The sequence below is a fragment of the Anopheles gambiae genome, chromosome 3 (assembly GCF_943734735.2).
Source record: "Anopheles gambiae chromosome 3, idAnoGambNW_F1_1, whole genome shotgun sequence".
Lineage (NCBI taxonomy): Eukaryota > Metazoa > Arthropoda > Insecta > Diptera > Culicidae > Anopheles > Anopheles gambiae.
In genome coordinates, this window is record NC_064602.1 from 83,066,091 (window position 1) to 83,078,603 (window position 12,513).

Here is a 12,513-nt window from a genome sequence, read left to right on the forward strand (position 1 = left end):
AGCGGTGGAAGCGGAAGCAACAATACTACTACCTTTCGTTTTCCGAAATCCGCAAAAAACGCACCGCCGGATGGGATACTCGAACTCGGAGGGGGTGGGTTGCTCAGGAGATTGGGTAGGAGATTGGGCGCGAGGAAGGGGAGCAAGGGGGAAGGAAGCTACGGTGGTGTTGGGATGGCGTGATGGGCGCTGATGGCAGGGACCCAAACGGTGATGATGACTTTTCGCTCCACGAAGACCGCCGCCTAAGCCGATCGAAGGCTTTAATAGCAATTTCTTTCAGCACAGCTACCGGGACCTATTCCTTGTGCGTTCGGACACGAACCGATGCTTCCTTGCACAGCTCACATTCACGCTCGGGACGCATTAACACCCGGAGCCAGCTTCAAGAGCCCCCACCTCCACTGGCAACAGAATGCGGCAAAAACCGCGTGCTGTGCATACGCTGATGCAACTCAACTGGATAGCGCGACGGAAGCCCTGCCTGCACTGTTTCCTGCACTCAACACATTCACATGCCCTATTTCGATGCCACTCGTGACACACAGATACACACACACTTCTTCCGTAGACCGCAATAGCTCGCCACCGCCAGCAACAAACGACCGCCCGGATTAGTGAGGCAGGATTTGCCCGAGTTTCAAGCACCACGTGACTTTGGTACCACTATTGCGCGCGATGCGATGTTGTCAACTTTGCGGCACCTTCGACAATGGGTTGCGGCACTCCAGATAGCAGATAAATTCACACAGACACTCCCACACTCAAACACACACACAATTTGGACGCTTTATCACACGCTGGACTCAGATATGCTGAGAGATATGTAAACATTCACTGAACACACTCTATTTCAAGTTTCCTCTTTGGGACCACCGGCTTGTAGAAAAGAGAAAAAACAGCAACGGAATGAAAGAAACTTCCTGGAATTCACGCTCACTGTGACTATTGCTGGTGTTGAAGTTTTTTTGTCCAACAAAGCAACAACCAACAAAAAATTTAGGGGAACATGGCCTTATGTGGTCATACTTCCTCAGCCCCCAAACGTTAACCGATTGCGGTGGAGGAGGGAGATCAGGCTAAAGGTGTCACTCGACCATTGTGTCACGAGGAAGAAGAAGAAAAAAAAGATGGAAAGGTTCACAATACAGACCGCTCCTGACGCTTCGAGAATGGGACAAGGAATTGAATCACTTTCACCGGTACAATAGTTTAACTTTTAGTCGCGCTGCCACACTGACGCACAGCAAGTTGTGACACCCACCATCTGCAGTGCTTTGCAAACCAGCATGACGACGACTGCCGCTGGAGACAGTTTCTTTCAGCGTGAGTGTTTTTTTTTCATTCTTCTTTTCTCCTATCCTTGCTTTTTATTGCACAGTTCAATAGCCGCACCTGGTGGGGGCAAGGGCTCTATATTCGTAGCAGTTCTTGTTAGCTCGTTACAGCTCACCATTGCACATTGCCTTTCGCAGCGTTAACGCAACCACGCTAGCTTCGATCGGTTGTTGACGGTGGGGTGTGACACGGAGATTGGACATTTTTGTGGCAGCCGGAAAGCATTGCCATGCCATGGAAACGCTTCGGCACCACCAGGTGAGCCTGCTCGTGGGCTGCTGCAAACTATGGCCAACTTTGCAAAGTGGTATCGTTTACAATTACAAACTGTTTGCCGAAATGTAGCTGAATGGATGAAGAGCATTCCCTGTCCGATCCCCCTTGGGGGCAGAAGAGGAAATCGAATGTATAGTTTGCACTGGAAAAGGTACCGGAGTTTGCTGGTATCCGGCATCTGAAGGACATGGATATGGGAGGTATGTGTGTGTGTGCTGCTTGTTACATACCGTACTGTGCATGATTGGAAATAGTTTCCAGTTCGATTGGTTGAAATTTTGCTTCATTCGATTACCCAGTTCGTTACCAAATGTTTGGCAGGGTAAAGAAGTAAGAGAATGTAATGGCAAATCGTTAAAATGATCAAAGAAAAGTTAAAGTGAGATACAGTATGTTAAAGTTCTACAAAGTACAATTATACTCAATAGGAAATTTTTAGCGTAATTTCTAGAATTGAATATGAATCAATAATTATCATAAAAATGGCCAGAGTGTAGACAAATAACATACAATAATAAAATATTTAAGGCTTCTGGACAAATCTACTTCATCATACGGTGGGTGTTCAGGTACAATAAATGTGTTCGCAAAATATGCCATAGTATGAGGACCAAATATATTTTACGCTTACAAGAACAATCCCAAAAGTTTTTGAACAAAACTCCCCATGAGGTCACATAAATCCGATTAGAGTGCGCGTCGCTCACTTATATGTGTTTGTATTTAACACCCCTTCTGGTTCAATTACAAAATTAAAATAGTATCTCCAAGCTTATGTCAGCTTGGAAGAGCACAGGGTCGCAAAGCTTGAGTTTTAATAGAATTTCGGTGTAATATTATTGTCCTCCGAAAAATAGGTGGCACAGCTTCGTGGCAATTCTAACAACGAAAGAAACATGGCGTGCAACGTATTGAACTACTGAGCGAATCCATCTTAATATTTTGTAATTTAAAAACTGTTAAAAAATGAAAAATTGGAGTAGCTTTCGAATGGCTTAATTCTGCCACCTGCACAATATAAAGATTCTTTTTTCTTACAATTTTTAGTTATGATAGTCAGCTATGAGTATGTATCATCATTGATATTAACGTTTATTCCATGGTTTATAAATTACTACTGGTCGGACCGTCCAGTGTACTTTGACAAATTCTCCATTGGACAGCTAGGGAGTTCAAAGTTTCATACAAAGTCTTTAGAAACCTTAACTCCCTACCTGACAATCTCCATAGAAATTCCCATGACTTCATCATGGCTACTAAAATCATATAAAGTCTATATAGCCACCTTGGTTTAATAAAAAAATACCGTTCCTCAATGCGAGTCAGTATAAATTATAACTAGTGTAATGGCCTATACGTAAAAAGACCATAAAGTTGTAAATCATTCAGTGAAGAAGACGACAGGGAAGACAGGTAACGAATTTGGCAAGTTTTCAAATATTCTGTAAATCGGTTGCATAAAAAAGTTAGTAAAAACAAATTAAAAGAAATATGCTTTGCAGAAACCGCATTACGCCAGAAAGTATGCAATCATCAATGCAAAACACCTGCATTAAGAAGTAATAAAAAAATTGGGAGCCTATTTTTGTAACTGTTGCGGTAACACATTGTTTTAGAAACAATTTGAAGCCACAAATTATCTTTCAAAGTTTAACGAAAAGATCAATACATTCAATTAACTAATAAACTTTGTTCTATCTCAAGAATGATATCATTCTCTCTAGAATACTGTTCAACGGTAAAAAAATGCCTTCCATAAAACAGGCACCAAAGATCAAATGAATTTTTCCATGTTTTCTAGGTCCTTACTTTTCACTTGTTGCGCTCTCCAAGAAGAACCAAATCCTATATTACCTGGCCTTGTTTTTACCAACAGGATCAATAAATCCTTCATGTAATGAATAAATTTGTCATCGAACAAACCGTTCCTCAGCACCTTAGCACCCGCTCCCTAGCCCATGTTATTTACTTCCCTACGGTTGATCAACACCGCAACCACAACATGCCACTGCTTCTCAATTGGTATGCGCAGTTGTTTTTGTCCCACTGTATTCAGGTATACAGGTACGAGGCACAGAACAACAGGATAACCGAATCGCCAAAAAGCAGGACCAAAATCGCCGTCCCGTCCTAGGACAGTTGCGTATCAAATTACACATTTTTATTCCATCATCTATCACACGCCCGGCCGGTACGCACGTGTAATGTACGCCCCCAGAGCAAACATAATGTATGCCAAGCTTGAAGCTTGCGCTAGCCGTTCTCCTCGTTCCTCAGACCGGCAAAGAAAACAGTTCATTTGTGTCAAAACGTAATATTGAACGCAACCGGGCAGGCTGGAAGCTCCTTTCACTGTCCCGTGGCCCCAAAAACCATTGAGAACAAACAACATTTCACGGGCAAAGGACCAAGGGTATTTGTCTTTTATGTCTTGTATGTCTGGTCTATCGATTCAACAAAGGTTCTACACCTCCTGGAAGGTGGTGCGCTCAGCAGGTGCCTTCCTTGGACCTGGCCTAAAAATCTTAGCCTTGCCAAAGAACGTTCAACAACAACAACAGCAACAAAAAAGACCATCGCGACCCGGTCGCTTGCTCAATTATTTATTCCTCGCAAACCTCGACCCTACAGCCGCACACGGGAGGCCGAACGCACCACCGCCGTGCAAAGTCGCTGTTGCTAAATGTTGCGAACATAAAAATAGTCTGCCAAGAAGCGACGCCACCGTCACCGCCGGGCATTGCTTCGGCAGGGAGTAGCAGTTCCGTTCTGGTCGGGCAAATAAATTCCCAACTAAAACAGAAACTCTTCCACCACCACGCGGTGGTGGTGTGAGGTGCCCGACCGAGAGCCCTGCCACCGCGATAAGCTTCTGCGATCGGCAAACGGCAAACGATAAGGATCTGCTTCCACATTCAGGCGCGCAATGACCGATTAACGACTGTGTTGAATGTTCACGGGCAGAGTGGTTGTGTGAAAAGTTTCGCTCGGTGGTTCGAGAGTAGAACGGAAATGGCACTCAGCCTATAAAACTGGTTGAATTATTCAACACGCTACGCGATGGCAAGCGTGTGCGCGCGTGTTTGTAAGGACGAGGACGATTCGTTTGGAGCGTATGGATCGAGCCTTCTCTCCTTGGTCTTGGAATAGGTCCGGAGCGGCACAGAATAGGTTCTGGTTTGATGTTGTGCAGGCTTAAGGCATTAGCAGCCATTAAACGGGTTAATCTCTAGGTGACCTTCAAGATATTGTGTAAGATGTGCGAGTGATAAGGGTGGGTAATTAAGTACTAATCATTTCATTTCCTGTCTAAGAATTCATTTGGATTTCCATTTGTGGCAAAGATCTAAGGTAAAGACGTAATCTAGATAGAATGTCCTGTAGCATTATTCTGGAGTGCAACCTGGTAATTGTAGGTTCTAGGAAGTATATCTTCGTTAAGATGTCTTGGATTGGTCAAGATCTTGTGGCATCTTGATTCCAGGAACTCATCGAATTCTCAGACATCATTTCATTATTTTCGCACCAAGAATCCATTCAAATCAACTGCATACTAGAGAAGACTTCATCACGCCCAGGAACATCTCCAAAGTCAATTCCAATTGCTAGTTTGTCAAAGAGAATTGTTTCATTTCCGCTATGTTGCCTTGCATTTTCGCAACCAGCAACGCTCATTTGATATCCTGAACTTGATGAATATTAATGTACCACGCCGGACCATGCAAACGGTCCGTTAAACAACCGGGTTCAGCCATCTACACTCACACCTCACCCCCCGTAGTCGTACCAAATCGTACACTTGCCAAGGCTCAACTCCCGGAACGTTGTGTGCGATTGGTCACCGATTGGTCTGCCGGTGCTAATGAGTCAATGTGCAGCACAACGAACGCACGGACAAGTTCACGTCAACAGGTGCCGCATAGCTTTCTGGATAACGCCAATCCGATGGTCGGGGATGGTGTGCAGCAATCGCGAGGTCGTTTGCATAGCATCAAGCAGCACACCAAGCAGGGAGTGTTGATCGACACGCAAGGTTTCGAGGTTTGGTGGCGGTTGAGTGATAATGTTTCCCACCCGTCAGGAGCTGTCTGACGTCTGAGTGACAAGCTGGAAGGGGTCAGGCGCTGTCTTAATGTCCAACGCGCACTGGCTCGGTCAAGGAAATCAGTTCAAGGACGTTTCGCAGAAATTGCACGCCCCACGGAACTTTGCGCTTCCTGCAATTGCCAGTGCGAGTTGCGTTGGCGAGTTGGCGCTCTTCGGCGTAAGATGTATCATCTATCGGTTTGGTGCGATGGAATGGTAGAGCGGGTTGAAAGTTGTCTTGCCTGCTGTGCCCATGTTGGACACCTGCTTTTGGCAGCTAGCCCAGCCCAATCAGACCATGTTCGCTGGCTTGTTTTGCGGTTTGTTTGGACATTGTTGTTTGGCAGTAATTAAATTTGCCCGCTGCCGTTCCTGTTGCTCAGTAATAAATAAACGGCATGTGTAACTTGTGCGCAGCATAGGTGTGTTTACTTGGTATGGATAGATTAGTCATGCGATGTAGTCTACAGATTACTTTGGATGTAAAACTTTCTGGACAAAAGCAGCCTAATTTCTACGAATCCTAATTCATTTAATTTCAGAATAGTGTATAGAATAGAATAGAATAGGCGGCATATCTTAAAGTCACATTATTGTAAGTAATATTGAATGTTTAATGATTTGTGCAGTTTATGTTCCGAATGAAATGAGACGAAATTTGTAAGTTCACATTAAATCACCTCAACTAATATTTGCAGCGTACAATTACACCAGCAACACCAATAGCGTCCTTCATTTGTCATGGTTCAATTGCTAATACCACAAGCACATGAAACAGCAACAACAACAAAAACAATTATCGACAATCGACCACGCGCGATGTAATTTGGCATTTGCCTGCCAAAGGGCACTTTAACGGTACGCGATCAGTTTTCCACCGGTTCCGATAAAGAGAAAATACACCGATTCGTAAAAGCTCCAACGGTCTCCACCAAACCCACCGAAACCGGTCTAATCAATATCGAGGGCACTAGTAGAGCCGAAGAGGGTTACCCCTTTCTCCCTCACCTCGCCACTGTTTATGCTATTTCACCACCACCTGTCAGGAGCCAGCGAGTGCGGATTTGGTGAAAATGGAACAGAAAGAAAGCCACCAGCTAACCGCCGATTCAAACAACCATTCGCTCCAGCAGCAGTAGGCGTCCAATGGAGTGCCTTTTATCGTCGCGAAACTGGCCTTCTTTGGCAAGGGCAAGAGGGGCGGTTGGCCAAGGAAGGTGGAAGAATTCGCCCGAGGCGCCCTACACTCTCTCACCCAGCTAAGCCCAAGGTCCAAGTGTTGAATAATTAAATAAGTCAATTAGTATTGAAAATTGATACTACGCCCTGGTTGCGGGCCCGGTCCAACGGGAAGTGTGGAAAAGCTCTGCCCCATATCTGCCCCCTCCGTTCTGCACACGCACGGTGGCACACGGCAGTGTAGTAAAAGGTGGACTTTTTTTTTTTTTTGCTGTCACTTCAGGTTACGCCAGCACAGGTTCGGCCTTCGGCTTTTCGATCCGTCCACTTACAATCCGCTAGGCTCTTCAAAGAACCTGGCTTATGGAAGGGGGGGGGGGGGGGGGGAGGGAGAAGGCATAGTACTAAGGGGATCATTAAGGGGTAGTAGAGTGGTACTTTTCAAGAAAAGCCCCCAGTAAACTTCCACCTTGGGCCTTCGTTTCTAGACGGACAATGTAGGCAAAGTGAAAATCCATTGAATAATTTTATTTCCCACGTGAAAAAGGCAAATGAGCAGGACGAGGTAAGAACAACGGAGGAACTCGAAGAATGGAAAATCATTTGAGCCCTTTAGCCGTTGATTGTGATAGCCGATGCGGTGGACGGGTGTGCTGTTACCATTTGCCTTCATTTTCCACTTGGCTGGAGGCACACGCACACACAACTCACATAAACGCATTCCAGCGGGCCAGTTGGAATTGGCCCGCGAGGCATATTAGCACGTTGGTAATATAATCCTATTGGACCGGAACCTTTTCCATCGTTCAAGGTGTCTCATTAAGTGTAGCTGCTCTATTTTCATCCATCGCCAAAAGTGACAAACAATCTGAAACTCAGGTTCACCTCACCCTAAAAGGGAAGAGTTTGGGCAAATAATTATACAGAAGAGCTGGTTTCTCCTAGACTGATTTTTATGGTAAATATACATTAGCTTTTACTTTTCAATACACGCAAAAGCTTTAGCGATTATCTTCCGTTTTAATTATTGAATTTTCAAGGACTTGAATTAAGAATACAGGGTTTCGAATCATATAAGGGAATAGTTCAACCACTTAGGGGAATGTTGCAAATCGGTAGGGGAATGTTGCAAGCAAGCTGTGGATGTTTGCAATCACTTAGGGGAGTTGTGCAATCGATTAGGGGAATGTTGCTAGCGTACTGTGGAGCTGTCATCAGACTGTGGGTGCCGGTTATGATTCGAAACCCTGTAATTCTAAAAAATTAAAAAAGGTATCATGACCATGACTCATACCTTGCACACAAGGTGAAGGGAAATGACAAGTGCAAATATGTAACCAACACTACATTTTTATTCCATCGATTCCGTAGTTTTGAAATCGTAACAAAGCTTCTCTTAAAATGCAGTCTTACTGTTGCCGATCTCTTCACGCTTCATCCCATTTTTCAGACCATTTTGAATGATGTATACAGTAACCATTCCCAGAACAAAAAAAAAGAAACCCAAAATGTTACAAAACGATGCCTTTTATCTGGGCAATAGTTTCTGACAGTAACACGTACCGTGCACAAGTCGTTCCTGCTCACGATCACTCGCTTCCCATTCGAATTTGCCAACTGTTTTGCATAAGCTGAAATCCACTGTATCTCTGGTCCACTGTCTTTCTTTTTTTCTTGGAAAGGACGGTAAGAAAAGAAAAGCAAACCCCACGCTGCCCATCAACGTCTCCGTTCTGCTGCTGCTGGCTGCTGTTGCTACCGCAGCTAGCAAAACGTTGTTCTTCCGGATCGTTACATTCCCTAATGTTTTCGCGTCCACCACCTAGACGAGAGAGCGAGAGCAGCCGGGCGAAAAGGATAGTTTTGCAATTTTAAACAACCATAGCAAAACCCACGGTAATGGTTCTGGCAACGCGACATGGAAACAAAATTCTTCTGTGCATCCTTGAATCATTGAGCTGCGTCGCTGTTTTCCAACCCCGTTCGCTCTGTATCTTCTTTGCTTCTTTGCTACCCGTCTAGTGGATGAAGTGCAATCTTCATGAAGAAATATAGTGCTATGAGCGTCCAGGCCAGAGGTACTGTGGTTACTACGGAACGAATGGAAAGAGCTGTGATAGAATGAACAAAAAAAAACAAAAAAGCACTAACACTATCTACATAATGTTGGTTGCGCAACGTTCAAGCAGCGATTGTTGCTTTTGTGTGTTTGAAATCATTTCAAATTGAATCAAAATTTGCTTCAAAGCATGAGCACATGAAAGTGAGAAAACATTGTTTATCTTTCAAATTGCGTTGGTTGTAACAGCTCAGTCAATAGCAGCCGACTACTATCTATCTGTTCGTTACGAACTTATCTAGCCGTTTGCTTGACAGGCTTTTAGTGAAAGACAGAAGTGGAAAGTAAATTTAAATTCATGCCATGATTTGATAACAATCATAACTAACAGCTATTTCCAGCATTATTTGATGTGGTAAAAGGATAGCAATATAAATTTATCAATTCAAAACATCCATGTATATAAAAATTTAGTTTGAAAAACAATTAATATATACTTGAACAAACACGATTTTAAACAGTTGAATTGCCTTACGATATTGGTAACCAATAAGATGAAAAAAATAATATATAATTAAATTCCCATTTTACTAATGTTCTTGATCCTATAGATCAGTCTTACTCTACTTATATGGTTTTTCACTTCAATAAACAACTGTCCACAATTTATTAGCAATGTTTGACTGAAAAAAAAACACACACACAGTACATTCTATCACTTACAAACAAGTCATGGCGTGTTTGGTACACTTTCCATTTCAATTAAACAATCCTCGAATTCGATCTAATGATCTAGTGATCCCCTACCGACGATCTAGTGATAGTTGCATAGTTGATAGTTAATGTAAAGACAATGAAATAACTTAAATTTGTTTCATTTACATAACATAAACCATATGCTTTGAAAATCAAAACAAGAAAAACAGGGTTTACTTCCTAGGGATCATTATCGTGCAGGCAGCACCTTAACCGTGGCTCAGATTTTATTCACTTCAAAGAGCTTACCGGTAGAGGATTATTCCATTGCAAGTGGGTGAGCTACTTTTATTTTCAGGAATTAAATAACAACTCTTGTTTGAAGATATGTGAACATCAATTGAGGACATCAACTCATTCCTTCATGATGGGATTACGATGGATAATAATGCGCCTAACTACTATAGTCTTTCCCCGAGTGCAACTTACGCGTTCCAGAGACATTCGCGCAACTCGGATTTTGACATACGTCAAGTATCTCGTTTATCAACCAAAATATAGACGATAAATATTGTTTTATTATTATTAAAATTAGTAATGTTTGCATATTTTTGTTTATTTCATAAAATTCCAGTAGAAAATTTGGTTATTTCTGTATGTTTATCGATTTCAAACTTTAAGCAAAAATGCATTTTGACAATTCTTGGAGAAAATCTCACCGATTCTATGCATAAATTGAAACACCTAAAATTTCGCGAGGTAACACTAACTTGGTACTATTTGCTTATATGCATGCAAAGTACATAGGATTGATAGGTTAAATCTAAGCGAACGTTTCTAATAAATATCAATCTGTAAGTAGAATCCAACCAGAACAGACGTTCATATTAGAGTATCCAAAACCTATACATTTAACTTGCGTAACTCGAAGAAAGACTGTATCTAGTACTAATAGGAAACCAAATAAAGGCTTATGTTTTGGTGTGCATTTTCTTAGCATTAAGTATCCCGTTTAGCAGTTTCCACCAACACCGACTTTCACGGAACACAATTATCAATGATATAAAACTCAGAGGAACAAAGTTGTTTACCAACTCTAGCGCACTTAACCCATCGCTAGTGCAGTCGTTTGTCAATGTGATTTTTGGCAAGTAAAAATAAAGCAGGAAAACAAGACAATAAAAATCACAATCTAATAAACGCAATGTGTGCGCGGTTATGTATGCGGGTTTTGTAGAATGTTCTTAATGTAGTTCCCTACCATTCCATTTGCAAACCCCTCGTTTTCGCCCAGCCATTTAGTGTGATCGATAATTTATCAAAAACAACACCTCCCCTTCTCTCTCGTCGTTTCTCTCTCCCTCTCTCGGGAACTAGGTCGAAACAGATGAAGCAAATTTGCTAGTCCGTCTAACCCAACTTGTTTTACCATTTTTCATCACCAGCAGCCATAAAGCACCTCACCCTCTCACCAACCACATTATCGGGATGCCGGTGATCGTTGCTAAAGCTCATCGATTTTTCATCCCTTTACGATACCCGACACCACACAGGGATCGCGCGATCGGGTCAAAAAGGATGAGGACCTAGGGGCGGGATGAAACTATTGCTTCCTTCCACAAACAGCGCAAGCACGACCAGCCAATAACACAGGCGTACAGGATGATGCGTGTGCTGCAACCGGCAACCATGGAGAGCAGGGTGAATTTTTAGGCAAAGGAACCCAAAAATAAACTTTTACCACCACCCCCACCTACCCGCCGGTGGCTTTTGACTGGCTCCGGAAGGAGCCGCACAGTACCCACACTGCTAGTACCGGGCGGGCCCGGAAGTGAAACATGCCGGCGCGCTCGGTGAAATAGATTGAGAAGTCGGTTATAGACTCTTCCGACGGGTTTTGTGGGACGTTGGAGCTGATGGAGTCTGCTCCGACGAACCTTCGATGAGGAATGAAACATCAAATTAGATTTATAGTAGACTATCCATTTTTTATTCATCCCTAGGCACAAGTGCCGCTGTGTGTGTGTATGTGGGTGTGTGTAACAAGTTGCTGAGAAGCTTCTTGAAGGCTTGCCTGATGTGCCTTTTCTCATATGAACTTTGGGTTCATACAGGGTAGCAGTGTCTGTTAAGCTAGCAAAAGATTTTGAGCGCATTTTGTTTCGGCAGACAAGCCTTTTAGCGTGTGTGTGTGTATGTGTATGTTTGACGCCTTTTCCCCGAACGAAGCTATTACAGACAGGATAAGCACTATCCGGTGGTCGGGCGGAAGGCGGCCAAAGCCACCAAAACGTTACGGCAGCGCCTCAATGAATTCAATTAGAAAAGTTAGTTTAATTATTGCTTCGGGGGGTTGAAATTGAATATTAAGGTTGTTCCGTGTTTTGACGTCGAACGATTACGGGCAGGTGGGGGAAAGATGGGTGCGATGGTGCGATGGTGGTTCAACAAGGAAGGATGTTTAATGGCAATCTTCCTGTGTCTGGCATGGCAAGCGTTTGCGGGTTGTGTTAAATAATCAAATACAATTACTTCATTAAGCATGACGCTACCGGGAGTGATGAGAGTTAGCAAGTTTCGGGGTGTAAAATCGAAGCAGCTACAATGAATCTTATTTATTTGGTTTTAATTCAATTGCTGAACTTTTTGCAAGTAATAGCGAGTCGAATCTCAAGGGTCTTTTTAATGTAATCCTACACACTTGATGCTTAAAATATAATAAGAATTCTTCTTAGCTCAGATCCAGAGCTAAAATGCGTAATCTTATTGGACTCTATGGAGTGATCGGAATATACAATCTCCTGGCTCAGAAGCATTCATGCATCAATAAAGCTCCTAAGATCTTAAATCTGATCTATAATATGTTTCAACAATACCAG

General features: G+C 43.0%; 1 protein-coding gene across 2 annotated transcripts in view; it reads right to left on the minus strand.

Moving 5' to 3' along the window:
• LOC1278350 (solute carrier family 12 member 4) overlaps positions 1-12,513 on the minus strand; it is a 157,105-nt gene that overhangs the window by 103,376 nt on the left and 41,216 nt on the right. The window contains exon 1 of one of the 2 annotated variants that reach the window (XM_061653677.1): positions 33-167. The exons of the other annotated variant lie outside the window; for it this stretch is intronic. The gene's annotated coding sequence lies outside the window, so the exon portion shown is untranslated. Of the gene's footprint in view, positions 1-32; positions 168-12,513 lie in introns of those variants that run through there. 2 annotated transcript variants of the gene reach the window in all.